Source organism: Bombina bombina, chromosome 2 (assembly GCF_027579735.1).
Source record: "Bombina bombina isolate aBomBom1 chromosome 2, aBomBom1.pri, whole genome shotgun sequence".
NCBI lineage: Eukaryota > Metazoa > Chordata > Amphibia > Anura > Bombinatoridae > Bombina > Bombina bombina.
In genome coordinates this window covers 44,259,254-44,276,250 of record NC_069500.1, presented here as the reverse complement: position 1 = coordinate 44,276,250, position 16,997 = coordinate 44,259,254, and the positions used below count along the sequence as shown (strand labels likewise).

At 37.5% G+C, this 16,997-nt stretch overlaps 1 protein-coding gene across 1 annotated transcript in view; it reads left to right on the top strand.

Moving 5' to 3' along the window:
• The window catches only part of CELF4 (CUGBP Elav-like family member 4), a 1,552,143-nt gene that overhangs the window by 717,918 nt on the left and 817,228 nt on the right, over window positions 1-16,997 (top strand).

The window sequence follows — 16,997 nt, the reverse complement described above, 5'->3', positions numbered from 1 at the left end:
TATACATATATATGTATATCTATCTATCTACAGTATCTATCTATATCTATCTATCTATCTATATTCAAATTCAAAATAAGGTGCACTCCATTAAACACAGTCCAATTGCTGTGGTGCTGCATATACAATACATATCCTTTCCAGCTCTCACTCCTTACGAGTAGAAAAAATGCTGCACTCACCGGTCTTGTAGTAAAATGTTTCTTTAATGCATACAAATGACAAAGTCCATCACATAAATACCCCAGACGTTTTGGTGCGCCTCTGGCACCTTTCTCAATGGGCCTGCTTCCAATCCTCTGACAAACAATCTAACTACCCCCCACCCTTATCCCTCTATTTAAACCCCTAAGCGTGCTCTTCACTTCCGGTATCGACAGACCGGAGCAGGTGTGTTGCGTCACTACCGCCGACAAGGCAATGCAGGGGGACAGCCGCATGGCTAATTAACATATCCCCCCTCCTGTGATGAATAGGCGCAACGTCACAGCAGCGTGCAGTAGTGGGCACATAACACCGCATCAGGCCGGTGATCGCAATTAGCAAATAGGGTCAAAAAACAAACCACCAATATAGTGAGAAATATAATATTAAAAACGGCTAGACTTAGCACTAACTTAGCTGTGCTACTGGAGGAGTATATGCACAAATTGTAAATTATAATATCATCATAATTTCTTATGTTGATGTAGGTGAATTATCAGTTAGAATAAATGAAATCCCCAAGCATATTTAGCAGCTATGGTGAATAATGAAAGGTCTAGATTTAATTAATAAAAGTAAACCTATTATATACAGACCCACTATCAAAATTAATCATTGTTAGGGGTCAAAGAAACCACAAATCCCTCTTCAAATCTCTCAAGGTATGGCGAAACATCTTTCTTAAATTTTACATTGCTATGGACATCAGGACATAACAATCATACTCACATTTTATAGTGCTACACGTTAGATGTGTACACCACCACCACCAGTGTCACCTCTAAGACCAGTTTTGTAAGCTGCCCAGCAGTGAAACAGTTAATAAACGTTACCATACCTTACAGTCTGCATTGTTTGCTAATTGCAGGGTGTGGTCCCCAAATTAACTGTTTTACTCCTGGATCGCTCACAAAACTGGCCTTAGTGGTAACACTGGTCAACAGCCGATCACGTGTACACACATACTTGCTTCCTTATGTTTTATTTGTCTGTAAACCAAAGTTCAATACTTAGAGAGAACAATGGAAAATAATAATTTTATTCCTTAACTATCCTGCACCCCACTTGGAGTGTAATTTTTTTCTGTTGGCTGTGTTTACTTAGGGTTGTCAATAGCCTAGACTCCAGTATAGAAACGTTTAGAGATACCAAAGGCTAAATCAGCTATTTCAAATGACGAAATAAGCGTGAATGAGCTACTGGTAAACAAGATAATACACTCCAGCAGGTAAAATAGATCATTGGTAACCATCTAAAGGGGAGAAAACTGTCCCTTTAATTGCTGAAATAAATGTTGTGTTTGTCTTCAAAGCAAGTATAGGAGTTAATGAAAACAAAGAGCATTATTATACTTTCTAAAAAGTACATATTTGAAATGGTAAACTGTTTTCCATCCTTAACCCCTTAATGACCGCAGCACTTTTCCATTTTCTGTCCGTTTGGGACCAAGGCTATTTTTACATTTCTGCGGTGTTTGTGTTTAGCTGTAATTTTCCCCTTACTCATTTAATGTACCCACACATATTATATACCATTTTTCTCGCCATTAAATGCATTTTCAAAATATACCATTATTTTCATCATATCTTATAATTTACTATAAAAAAATTTATAAAAAATGAGGAAAAAATGGAAAAAAACACACTTTTTCTAACTTTGACCCCCAAAATCTGTTATACATCTACAACCACCAAAAAAAACATATGCTAAATAGTTTATAAATTTTGTCCTGAGTTTAGAAATACCCAATGTTTACATTTTCTTTGCTTTTTTTGCAAGTTATAGGGCCATAAATACAAGTAGCGCTATTTTCAAACCACTTTTTTTCAAAATTAGCGCTAGTTACATTAGAACACTGATATCTTTCAGGAATCCCTGAATATCCATTGACAAGTATATATTTTTTTTAGAAGACATCCCAAAGCATGTGCAATTATGGCACAAATAGTTGTAAATGCTTCTCTGGGATCCCCTTTGTTCAGAAATAGCCGACATATATGACTTTGGCGTTGCTTTTTGGTAATTAGAAGGCCGCTAAGTGCTGCTGCGAATCACACGTGTATTATGGCTAGCAGTGAAGGGGTTAATTAGGTAGTTTGTAGGGAGCTTGCAGGGTTAATTTTAGCTTTAGTGTAGAGATCAGCCTCCCACCTGACACATTAGACCCCCTGATCCCTCCCAAACAGCTCCCTTCCCTCCCCCACCCCACAATTGTCCCCGCCATCTTAAGTACTCGCAGAAAGTCTGCCAGTACTAAAATAAAAGTTTTTTTTAAAAAAAATAAAAAAATACATCTTTAGCATATTTACATATGCTACTTTGTAGGATCCCCCCTTAGCCCCAACCTCCCTGATCCCCCCAAAACAGCTCTCTAACCCCCCCTCTGCCTTATTGGGGGCCATCTTGGGTACTGGCAGCTGTCTGCCAGTACCCAGTTTACAATATTTTTTCTCTTTTTTTATTTTATTTTTTACGTTTTTCTGTAGTGTAGCTTCCCCACGACCAAGCCCTACCCCCACCCCCTCCCAGATCCCTTAGATTACTTTTTTGGGGCATTTATTCCCCCTCTTCCTCCCACTTATATAGGATAATTTCTGTACTGTAAGCGGTTCCCACCCGCTCCCTCCCCGTGCACGCGCCCGCCCGCCGATCCCCCGTGCACGCGCGTGTGTCTGTGCACGCCCCTGACTGTCCCGTCCCCGATCCCGTCCCCCTCTGTGTCTCAGAAACCATCGATGGCCGCCCACCCGCCTCCCACTGCAGCTCCCACCCACCAACGATTGCGGCCATCGATGTCCGGTGTAGAGAGGGCCACAGAGTGGCTCTCTCTGCACCGGAGGGGTACAAATTGTTATTGCAGAATGCCTCGATATTGAGGCATCCTGCAATAACCGGAAAGCAGCTGGAAGCGATGAGGATCGCTTCCAGCTGCTTTCCAAACCGAGGACGTACGCCATACGTCCTCAGGCGTTAACTGTATTTTTGCTGAGGACGTATGGCGTACGTCCTCGGTCATTAAGGGGTTAAAGGGCCATAATACCCAAATGTTTAAACACTTTAAAGTGCTGCAGCATAGCTGTAAAAAGCTGACTAGAAAATATCACCTGAACATCTCTATGTAAAAAAGAAAGATATTTTACCTCAAAAGTTCCTCAGTAGCCACCTCCCATTGTAAAGGACTTCTAAGCAGCATTTTAGTGTGTCTGTCCTGGGACAGCTGAAAGGATGAGCCTCGTGAACTCTCATATTATTTCACCAATCAGGTAAAGGAAGCTTACTATGAAATCTCATGAGAGTTAAGTCAAATCTCATGAGATCACAGTAAGAGTTCATGACCTCAGCACTGCTGATGCTGATTGGCTGCTGTTCATTTCTTCATTTTTTTTTTATTTTTACCTGCAGCTGGGAGCAGCTGAGTATAACTTTTTACACAGAACTTACTCTGCTGAGCTGAGGAGATTGTGAGATAAATATCTTCCTTTTTTACATAGAGATGCTCAGTTGATATTTTCCTGTCAGCTTTTTACAGTTGTACTGCATCAGTTTCAAGTGATTTAGCATATGAGTATTATGTCCCTTTAAATAGCCACTAAAAATAACACACTCTATTTAAAGTAAATGAAACCAGGTTTCCTTAATCTATACTTATCTATCGTATACGAAAAAAAATGTGTTTTCTTCTTCCCTTGCGCTCCTTGTATTTCAGACTAGAGAGGATTCCTCTGCGTCTCTGTGCAATAGTTTGGAAGTTAACAGAATAGTTTATTTTGAGCTTTTCTGTCAGACGCTGTCCTTAGCCATCTTAAGTACTCGCAGAAAGTCTGCCAGTACTAAAATAAAAGTTTTTTTTAAAAAAAATAAAAAAATACATCTTTAGCATATTTACATATGCTACTTTGTAGGATCCCCCCTTAGCCCCAACCTCCCTGATCCCCCCAAAACAGCTCTCTAACCCCCCCTCTGCCTTATTGGGGGCCATCTTGGGTACTGGCAGCTGTCTGCCAGTACCCAGTTTACAATATTTTTTCTCTTTTTTTATTTTATTTTTTACGTTTTTCTGTAGTGTAGCTTCCCCACGACCAAGCCCTACCCCCACCCCCTCCCAGATCCCTTAGATTACTTTTTTGGGGCATTTATTCCCCCTCTTCCTCCCACTTATATAGGATAATTTCTGTACTGTAAGCGGTTCCCACCCGCTCCCTCCCCGTGCACGCGCCCGCCCGCCGATCCCCCGTGCACGCGCGTGTGTCTGTGCACGCCCCTGACTGTCCCGTCCCCGATCCCGTCCCCCTCTGTGTCTCAGAAACCATCGATGGCCGCCCACCCGCCTCCCACTGCAGCTCCCACCCACCAACGATTGCGGCCATCGATGTCCGGTGTAGAGAGGGCCACAGAGTGGCTCTCTCTGCACCGGAGGGGTACAAATTGTTATTGCAGAATGCCTCGATATTGAGGCATCCTGCAATAACCGGAAAGCAGCTGGAAGCGATGAGGATCGCTTCCAGCTGCTTTCCAAACCGAGGACGTACGCCATACGTCCTCAGGCGTTAACTGTATTTTTGCTGAGGACGTATGGCGTACGTCCTCGGTCATTAAGGGGTTAAAGGGCCATAATACCCAAATGTTTAAACACTTTAAAGTGCTGCAGCATAGCTGTAAAAAGCTGACTAGAAAATATCACCTGAACATCTCTATGTAAAAAAGAAAGATATTTTACCTCAAAAGTTCCTCAGTAGCCACCTCCCATTGTAAAGGACTTCTAAGCAGCATTTTAGTGTGTCTGTCCTGGGACAGCTGAAAGGATGAGCCTCGTGAACTCTCATATTATTTCACCAATCAGGTAAAGGAAGCTTACTATGAAATCTCATGAGAGTTAAGTCAAATCTCATGAGATCACAGTAAGAGTTCATGACCTCAGCACTGCTGATGCTGATTGGCTGCTGTTCATTTCTTCATTTTTTTTTTATTTTTACCTGCAGCTGGGAGCAGCTGAGTATAACTTTTTACACAGAACTTACTCTGCTGAGCTGAGGAGATTGTGAGATAAATATCTTCCTTTTTTACATAGAGATGCTCAGTTGATATTTTCCTGTCAGCTTTTTACAGTTGTACTGCATCAGTTTCAAGTGATTTAGCATATGAGTATTATGTCCCTTTAAATAGCCACTAAAAATAACACACTCTATTTAAAGTAAATGAAACCAGGTTTCCTTAATCTATACTTATCTATCGTATACGAAAAAAAATGTGTTTTCTTCTTCCCTTGCGCTCCTTGTATTTCAGACTAGAGAGGATTCCTCTGCGTCTCTGTGCAATAGTTTGGAAGTTAACAGAATAGTTTATTTTGAGCTTTTCTGTCAGACGCTGTCCTTAGTACACTCTAACAAGATCAATTCAGCCCTTTTTTTAGCCTAAACACGGGGAGCCAAGGTTAAGAGAACTGCAGAGATACTGCTGCTCCTAATTACAGCTGAGCACAAACACATAGAGCGCCCATATTTAATAATTTAGAAAGTGGTAAACCTAGACAAGTGCCATAAAACTTCCATATTGAGAGAGATTTCTGCTGCCTGAGGATAAACGTGAAATTGGTACTGATCAAAAAATGCCCTAAATGCAGACTCAGGCACAGTATAAATAAATACAGATATACAATCAATCTAACTATCTATCTATTTATTTATCTATCTATCTATTTATTTATCTATCTATCTATCGATTTATTCATCTATCCATCTATATATATATATATATATATATATATATATATATATATATATATACACATACATATACGAGCATTTACAGATTTATGAACACATACATACATTCACATATACAGACACCCTAAAGTATACACATGACATAAAGTATACAGATATACAATCAATCTAACTATCTATCTATTTATTTATCTATCTATCTATTTATTTATCTATCTATCTATCGATTTATTCATCTATCCATCTATATATATATATATATATATATATATATATATATATATATATACACATACATATACGAGCATTTACAGATTTATGAACACATACATACATTCACATATACAGACACCCTAAAGTATACACATGCACATACACAGAAACACACATGTACATATACAGATAAACACATGCACATATACAGATACACACATGTACATATACAGATACACACATGCACATATACAGATACACACATGTACATATACAGATACACACATGCACATATACAGATACACACATGCGTATATACAGATATACACAAGTACATATACAGATACACACATGCACATATACAGATGCACACATGCACATATACAGATGCACACATGCACATATACAGATACACACATGTGTATATACAGATACACACATGCACATATACAGATGCACACATGCACATATACAGATACACACATGTGTATATACAGATACACACATGCACATATACAGATGCACACATGCACATATACAGATACACACATGCACATATACAGATGCACACATGCACATATACAGATACACACATGCACATATACAGATATACACAAGTACATATACAGATACACACATGCACATATACAGATGCACACATGCACATATACAGATACACACATGCACATATACAGATACACACATGTGTATATACAGATACACACATGCACATATACAGATGCACACATGCACATATACAGATACACACATGCACATATACAGATACACACATGTGTATATACAGATACACACATGCACATATACAGATGCACACATGCACATATACCGATATACACACATGCACATATACAGATACACACATGCACGTATACAGATGCACACATGCACATATAACGATATACACACATGTACATATACAGATACACACATGCACATATACAGATGCACACATGCACATATACAGATACACACATGCACATATACAGATGCACACATGCACATATACAGATACACACATGCACATATACAGATACACACATGTGTATATACAGATACACACATGCACATATACAGATGCACACATGCACATATACCGATATACACATGCACACTGACTGCTTTTTACATTGAAGTGTCATCTGATTAGCACAGAACCATTTTAGCACAAATACTGGGTTAGAGTACTGTGGCCTGGAGGGTTTGAGTGACTTCAGGCAACTGTATCAAGTCAAAAAAGTTGAATAGAGAGTTGACATTTTCAGAATAGACACCATTTTCTATTTCTGAAGAAAACCAATAAAATTCTGCATAATCCAAGGCAATCATATGAATAGACGTGGATAGCAGAGAGCGAGTTAAACTGTAATGTGCATAAGTACATTGCTTGAGTCTTGGTCACTCCAGGCCTCTTGTTCCTATTCATGTTAATGGTTCGGATAATACAACCTGTAATTGGCTGTATCACTCACATCCTTCACAGACAGAGAAAGTATATTTTTATTTAAATTATACACAAAGTAATCATATTGTTTAATGGTTGAGTTGTACGTTATTTCCTTCTTACTTTAAAGGTACTTGAAAGTCAAAATTAAACTTTCATGTTTCAGACAGATCATGTGATTTATAAAGGACTTTCAAGTGTACTTCTATGCTTTAATAAAAAATGCATACTTAAGTATGCTTGGGGAACAGTTGCTGATTGTTGGCTGTACACAAATTAATTTTGCCAGATTTGTTCATCTGGGTCCCAATAGTGCTTTGCTGCTCTTAATCTAACTTTTAACCTATTTTAAGGGGTTATAACAGACCCCCAAAAGCATTTTATTTTTGTACTGTTAAATCTTTCTAAAGCTAATTCATAATGCATGTTGACTTAGTCAGATTTCACTGCTACCATAGGCAATGCATGGGTTTTATTATTTCCATGTTGCTGTTAACACCATAATAGGTTAAATTGCAAAAGATGCCCATCTGTGCTATGATTATATTCCAGATAACTATTTCAAATCTTTATTTTAAAATGTAATGTTTAGCATGAGTGACAGAGAATGGAATATCTTGTTTAATTTACAGAAACATGCTGCTACTTTATTATATCATTCTAGCATCAGCAGCTGCATCTGATCAAAACATTTTCCTCGGACAGAATCTTAAAGGTCAGAGTGAATAGGCTAGGCCACTGCTGCTGCGCTGGTGTCACATCACTCTGTTTAATTATAACCAAATTTACTGTAGCATGTCAGGGAAACTCGTGCCATGCAAAGGCCGAGCTCCTGTACAACCAGCCTAAATTACAGAAGAAGAAACGATGGCGAGATCCTGACCCCTCTCTAATCAATGCCTGGATGGAACCTGGATCATAGCACGCCGTAGTATAGCTGCTTTCTTAACCTCCGTTGTGAACATTTATCTACCAGTATGAAAAATGCCAAGGGAGCTGTTCAGTAATACTAAAATGATTGCACACGTGTTTCTAAAAGGTATCAAGTTTAACCCATTTACTGCTGGATAGAACCTTTTTTTGGCGCCCACAAGATTAAATGCAATGTATGCCGACACTACATTTAAAAAAATTCAAGTTAAAAAAAGAAAATGTTCTATTTTTCTTGAAATAAATTTGAGTGAGCTCATTATCAAATTTACAGTTTATAATATATATATATATATATATATATATATATATATATATATATATATATATATATATATATATATATATATATATATATATATACACAGAGCTTGAAATTTCCAATAGTCCACTAGTCCCAGAAGACTTAGAAATTGCCATGTGTGACTTAGAAATTTGACTTTTTTCCTATCTTTAACACTGATTGGACTAGTAACTTTTTTTTCCTCTTAGCTACTAGCTTTCAACAGTGCAGTGCAATGCAGCAATTAATTATTAATATATAATGTGTATATATAATTAAAAAAAAAAATCTTGTTAATTTTATAAAGATTTTATTTACATCTAAAAAACTGGCATTTTGTTGGCTCGGGCTTTTAAATAATGATTCCTACCCTCATTTGTTAACTATTTCCTTGTATGTACGCTGCTGAAAACGTATTAGCATGGCATGGGTGGGTTAAAGCACTCACTAAATCCTGGCACAACAGACAAGTGGGCCGGCTGACAAACACTACAACAAAGAATTGCAGCTGTGTTTGGCAATGTCGGAGATTAAAAAAAATATATATATATATTTTCAAACTAGCAATAAAAAATGATTTTCTGAATTATAAAGTTTGTCGACTAGATTACGAGTCTTGCGTTAGGGTTAAAAAGCAGCGTTGAGAGGTCCTAACGCTGATTTTTAACGTACCGCTCACTTTTTTGGCCAGACTCGGAAATACCGCAAATCCACTTACGTCAATTGCGTATCCTATATTTTCAATGGGACTTGCATAGTGCCGGTATTACGAGTCTTACAAAAAGTGAGCGGTACAGCCTCTCCTGTCAAGACTGATACCACATTTTAAAGTCAGTAGTTAAGAGTTTTACACTATAATGCCGTAGCATAAAACTCTTAACTAAAGTGCTAAAAAGTACACTAACACCCATAAACTACCTATTAATCCCTAAACCGAGGCCCCCCCCACATCACAAACAATAAAATAAATATTTTAACCCCTAATCTGCCAAACTGGACATCGCCGCCACTATAATAAATATATTAACTCCTAAACCTAACACCCCCTAACTTAAATATAATTCAAATAAATCTAAATAAAATTACTAAAATTAACTAAATAATTCCTATTTAAAACTAAATACTTACCGATAAAACAAACCCTAAGATAGCTACAATATAACTAATAGTTACATTGTAGCTAGCTTAGGGTTTATTTTTATTTTACAGGCAACATTGTATTTATTTTAACTAAGTAGAATAGTTATTAAATTAAAGTAACTATTTAATAACTACCTAGTTAAAATAAAGACAAATTTACCTGTAAAATAAAACCTAACCTAAGTTACAATTACACCTAACACTACACTATAATTAAATAAATTAAATACATTAAATACAATTAAATAAAATTATCTAAAGTTCGAAAAAAAACACACTAAATTACAGAAAATAAGAAAATAATTACAAGATTTTTAAACTAATTACACCTACTCTAATTCCCCTAACAAAATAAAAAAGCCCCCCAAAATAAAAAAAGCCCTACCCTACACTAAATTACAAATAGCCCTTAAAAGGGCCTTTTGCGGGGCATTGCCCCAAAGTAATCAGCTCTTTTACCTGTAAAAAAAAGTACAAATACCCCCCCAACATTAAAACCCACCACCCACACAACCAACCCTACTCTAAAACCCACCCAATCCCCCATAAAAAACCTAACACTAACCCCTTGAAGATCACCCTACCGTGAGACGTCTTCACCCAACCGGGCAGAAGTGGACCTCCAGACGGGCAGAAGTCTTCATCCATCGGGCACGGAGCAGGTCCATCTTCAAGACATCCGACGCGGAGCATCCTCTTCAAACAACAGCCGATGACTGAATGAAGGTTCCTTTAAATGACGTCATCCAAGATGGCGTCCCTTCAATTCCGATTGGCTGATAGAATTCTATCAGCCAATTGGAATTAAGGTAGAAAAAATCCTATTGGCTGATGAGCTCGCATTCTATTGGCTGTTCCAATCAGCCAATAGAATGTGAGTTCAATCCTATTGGCTGATTGCATCAGTCAATAGGATTTTTTCTACCTTAATTCCGATTGGCTGATAGAATTCTATCAGCCAATCGGAATTGAAGGGATGACATCTTGGATGACGTCATTTAAAGGAACCTTCATTCAGTCCTCGGCCATCGTTTGAAGAGGATGCTCCGCGTCTGCCCGTCTGGAGGTTCACTTCTGCCCGGTTGGGTGAAGACTTCTGCCCGTCTGGAGGTCCACTTCTGCCCGGTTGGGTGAAGACATATTACGGTAAGGTGATCTTCAAGGGGTTAGTATTAGGTTTTTTTAAAGGGGGATTGGGTGGGTTTTAGAGTAGGGTTGGTTGTGTGGGTGTTGGGTTTTAATGTTGAGGGGGTATTTGTACTTTTTTTTACAGGTAAAAGAGATAATTACTTTGGGGCAATGCCCAGCAAAAGGCCCTTTTAGGAGCTATTTGTAATTTAGTGTAGGGTAGGGCTTATTTTTATTTTGGGGGGCTTTTTATTTTGTTAGGGGGATTAGATTAGGTGTAATTAGTTTAAAAATCTTGTAATTATTTTATTATTTTCTGTAATTTAGTGGTTTTTTTTCGTACTTTAGATAATTTTATTTAATTGTAATTAATTTTATTTAGTTTAGGTAATTTATTTAATTGTAGTGTAGTGTTAGGTGTAATTGTATTTAGGTTAGGTTTTATTTTACAGGTACTTTTGTCTTTATTTTAACTAGGTAATTATTAAATAGTTCATAACTATTTAAAAAACAATTGTACCTAGTTAAAATAAATACAAAGTTGCCTGTAAAATAAAAATAAACCCTAAGCTAGCTACAATGTAACTATTAGTTATATTATAGCTATCTTATGGTTTATTTTATAGGTAAGTATTTAGATTTAAATAGGAATTATTTAGTTAATTGTAGTAATTTTATTTAGATTTATTTAAATTATATTTAAGTTAGGGGGTGTTAGGGTTAGACTTAGATTTAGGGGTTAAAAACTTTATTATAGTGGCGGCGACGTTGGGGGCGGCAGATTAGGGGTTAATAAATGTAGGTAGGTTGCGGCGACATAGGGGCAGCAGATTAGGGGTTAATAAATAAAATGTAGGTGTCAGCAATGTTGGGAGCAGCAGATTAGGGGTTCATAAGTATAATGTATGTGGCGGCGGTGTCCGGAGCGGCAGATTAGGGGTTAATAATATAATGCAGGTGTCTGCAATGTCAGGGGCGGCAGATTAGGGTTAATAAGTGTAAGATTAGGGGTGTTTAGACTTGGGGTTGATGTTAGGGTGTTAGGTGTAGACATAACTTTTATTTCCCCATAGGAATCAATGGGGCTGCGTTAGGAGCTTTACGCTGCTTTTTTGCAGGTGTTAGGTTTTTTTTCAGCCTGGTTTCCCCCATTGATTTCTATGGGGAAATCGTGCATGAGCATGTTTTACCTGCTTACCACTAACGTAAACAGCGCTGGTATTGAGGTGAGATGTGGAGCAAAATTTGTAAAAACCCGTAATACCAGCGCTGTCTGCAAGTGAGCGGTGAGCATAAACTGCTCGTTAGCACCGCACCCCTGTTAACGCAAAACTCGTAATCTAGGTGTGTGTTTGCATTGAAAAAAACCCACACAGGCTATAAATTTATAGACAAACTATTTTAAAAAATTGTCATGCATGTGAAGGAGCACTTTTGAAACGTGTTAAAGTAATTTTTCCATGAAAAAGGGTTTACTTAAAGGGACAGTAAATACCTCATAATTAATGCGATGTTAAACAGTAAATACATGCTAGACAAAATGATGTATTGAAAGCAAAAATTTACCTTAGAATAATATGTAGATGTATTTTTATATTTATATTAGTTCTTTGCATATTGAAGATATTAGTGTAAAGATTTATTTCCTATAAAGCACTGGTTATCAAACCTGTTCTCAGGCCTCCCCAACAGGCTAGATTTTCAGGATTAGTTTTTGTGAGAGCAGGTAAAATATTCGTATTTACTAATCAGCTGATTATTTCACCTGTGCTCCAGTTCAGATATCCTCAAAGGGGTATATTGATGCTGCTTATTCCGCATGAGCCTTCTAGCTCGCCGGAAACAGGAGTTAAGGAGCAGCGGTCTTAAGACCGCTGCTACTTAACTCGTCCACAACCTTTTAGGTGGGGACTACAATCATCTCAATCAGATACGATCAGGATGATTGACACCCCCTGCTAGCAGCTGATTGGCCGCGAATGTGCAGGGGGCGGCATTGCACAAGCGTTTCACTAGAAATGCTTGTGCAATGATAAATGCAGACATGTCACCAGCCATTTAATAAATCTACCCCAAAAACAGTGCTATAAAGTAATTGGCGACACCATGTTTGAACTAGATTTTTATTTATCTCTGTTTGTGCAAACAACGCTCTGTGGAAACCCTTTTAGATTATCCTATGTTCCACGCAGCCTTATTTTGACATTCTCTTTAATTACCTGTTTTATAGCTGTCCCTAATTGTCTTCAGCAGGGGAAACAGATAAGGGGCAACCTAAGTTCAAACATGGTGGCAACCATTACTTTACAGAAACTCAGTGGAATTTAGAAAGCCAACAAAGAGAACAAAATACATAATGACAGTCCATTAATATTAACTGCACATAATTAAACATGTTATATTACAATCTCATATTGTTTAATTAATATCCCTTTAAAGGATTTCCTGCATTTGTTTTCTTAATGGCCAGACTGCACCCACTGCTTGCCTTGTCCGGAGTAGCCAATCAGTGCTTGTTACTGGAGTAGGCAAAGCTAGCCACAGTCATTTTATTATAAAACACACCCTTGTTTTCAGATAATCTTTTTTAAAGCCAGTTAGGAACAGATAGGATGCAGGGTTAGACTTGTGAGTCCTGCCATGTGATTTTCCAGTTGTCAGAATTGTTAAACTTCAGACTTAAAGGGACATAAAACCTAAAGTTTTTCTTTCATGATTCAGGTAGAACATACAATTTTAAACATCTTTCCAATTTACTATCTAAGTATTATTTTCTACAAAGGACATAAAGAACAAGCCTCCCAACTGCCCCACACTCTGCAGGATTGCCATGGGTTAGAAAGAAAGTCCCCCTTCCTGCCCGCGGCCCCTCAGTGTACAGGTTTTATGAGACTGGCCAAGCTCCATCCAGACATACCAACAGACCTACTGGACAGGTCACCCATAAGCCCACCCATTGCCCGTAACCTTTCCCTTCCCACATGACCCAGCCCACAAATTACCAGTGGCCACGGCCCGCAAGCTAGTATCATCTCACATCCTAGAAATCATCCGGCAGATGTTACAAGAGAACAAATTAAATATCATTATAGAAGAAAATTGAAAAGTCTATTAAAATGCACGCTCTATCTGAAGCATGAACTTTTAATTTTTACTTTCATCCTCGTGGGGTTAAAAAAAAAAAATATTCTATAAAAACTAAAAAGAGAGAGAGAGAGAGAGAGAGAGAGAGAGAGGGAGAGAGAGAGAGAGAGAGAGAGACAGTTGGGCAGATACATAGATAGACAGATGATAGATAAATTGATAGATAGATAGATAGATAGATAGATAGATAGATAGATAGATAGATAGATAGATAGATAGACATATAGATAAATAGACAGAAAGACAGACAGGCAGATGATAGATAGATAGATAGATAGATAGATAGAAAGAAAGAAAGAAAGAAAGAAAGAAAGAATATTAATATTAACATTCAACTATTACTTTTGTACTTGTGGTTTCCATAATATAATTATCATTAATTTGTTAAGTTCCACCTATTATTTAATATAATATAATGTGTTTACTGTAGCCAATACACTCTTCCATTGTTTGATGCTGATTCATTTATTGGCAAAGATTCTTTAAAATCTGTTTTAGTACAGGTATTATAGAACTTAATCTGTTAGGAAGGTATTAGGACACACTGCAAACTCTTTCATTGAAGAATTGTCTTGTGATTTTTCATGCATAAAATCAGATTCATTGATCTGGACACCGGCAAATTATAAATAAAGGCGATGCAAGAATCAATAAAAATGTATTAGCTTATTGTAGCCTGGTCTGGCAACCAGTGAGTTAAGTACACATTATTCTTACACTGTTAAGTTACTTGTCTGTGCCAGAGATCAAATCCATTCAAATGCAAAGACGTTCTCAATTACTCAATGGAGCGCTCAGCAATATATTGAATATGCAGACTCTATAAAAAGGCATATATGAGAAGAGAGAGATTATTTAAATACTCTTACATAAAGTCATGCAGTGTTTAGTTCACTCGATTCATGGATGTGGAAACGTTTCCTGAGATTATTCAAAGTAGATCCATTTCTAATTATTCCCAACCCCCTGTTCATTTCATTTTAAAGGAGCAGTAAGCATGTTGTAATTACAAGACATCTCGGTTGTATTACTTTAGAATAACACATCAGACAAGTCTTAACACAAACAAATCAACATCTGGCAATTATGTTTCAATCGTCAAACTCCATCGACCATTTGCCTTCCTTGGAGGAGCCTATCTGGGCTTTAGTCTACAGACAACAAGGCTAACCACTGCCATGAAGTTAGTATAAAATGCATTGTTTTGTCTGCTTTCTTTAAAAAATAAATATATATATATATATATATATATAGATAGAGGATTTGTGATGCATTATTTTAACATCTCTGCAAATGACTATGGGCTAGATTACAAGTGGCGCTCTATTAAGGTCTCCGCTAAATGATAAGTATGGGTCATTTTAAGCTGTATAAATATATGAAATGTACAATGTATAGAGCTCATTGGTCTTTAAATGAAAAGCTACAATTTATGGTAAATATAAATGTATCACTTTCATGGGAGCTTGACCGTCTGCTGAAGCTGGTTTTTAAATTATTTCTGTCGATGGGTGAAACATCCAATGAGAGGCTCTACCACTCATTCTAATGACAATAAACAAAGTTCGCTTCTACAACCTTCTTTAGCTGTATTAGCCACTACATCCACAGCCCAGTCATTCTGCGATCATGCAAGCCAAAGCAAAATGGGAGAGTGGGCTTGTATTGTTTTCAATGGGTTGGGTGGGGCAGCCTCTGATTAGGTGCAGCAGATCATCATTGGCAATCAATCAGGCACCCAGAGGGAAAAATATTTACCTTTAGAACCACAGATAATCCTGATCCCCAAGATCATACTCTACCTTGCCCACAAACTTCATGTGACTCCACCCTATCCTCATGTCTCCTCCCACTAAAAACCTTCAACTCCTCCCATGAGTAACCTTGTCTTAGCCTAAACCTCCAAGTGCTGGGACTAGAGCTGGTGGGACTAGAGCTGGGAAATGCTTTGAGGCCAGGTAGGTGGCTGTTCAAATCTAAAACAATTGAGGGCAGTGTGTAAGGAGAACTTTGTAATCAAAACTAAATTATCTGAAATTATTGAAGCAAATAAAATTCCCTTTGATAGTGTTTAGCGTGATTTCTTAACTCATATAAAATATATAAAATAAATTACTGTTATACAATGTTGGTAAATAAAAACTGAAGTGTTCTGACAACTACCTTCGAGCAGCTAATATACGTTATTAGAATTCCGATTCCCAGAATCCATTCTGCCTGTTTTATTTTGATATCCAAGAAGTAGGATCTTTTGAAGATACTCTAGGCCCAGGGTCATCAGTGCACATCTGCTATACATTGTGTGATACAGCAATATGTATTTACTCAGCGCAGATTAATTATTTTTCCTGCCTTGCAACATGTGAAATTTATTTTTTATTTATTCCTCAAGGCACATATTCATTAAAATGTCTATGGGTTGTAGGCATCTGTAAGCTTGCAATAAACCTAGAATTTTAATGCTGAGAAGCTGTGTTCCTTTAACCCCTGTGCTTCCGCTGGAGGTTGTCATACATTGCTATGCAATGTGCTGCCACATTTTTTGTCAACCAAAGGGTTAAGAGACAAAATCCTTGACCTTCAGGCGCCCGGTGATTGGCAGGCATTCTCAAGCTTTGACTCGATTAACATTTAAAGGCCATTTTGCGTGAATATGAGTGGTGCCTTCGGAACAAACAAATTACTTACGTCTTGCAGCAAGAGAGAAAGATCAGGAACTTAATTTCAATCTTACACCCTAAATGAACAACTACTCTTACCTCAGGGTTTT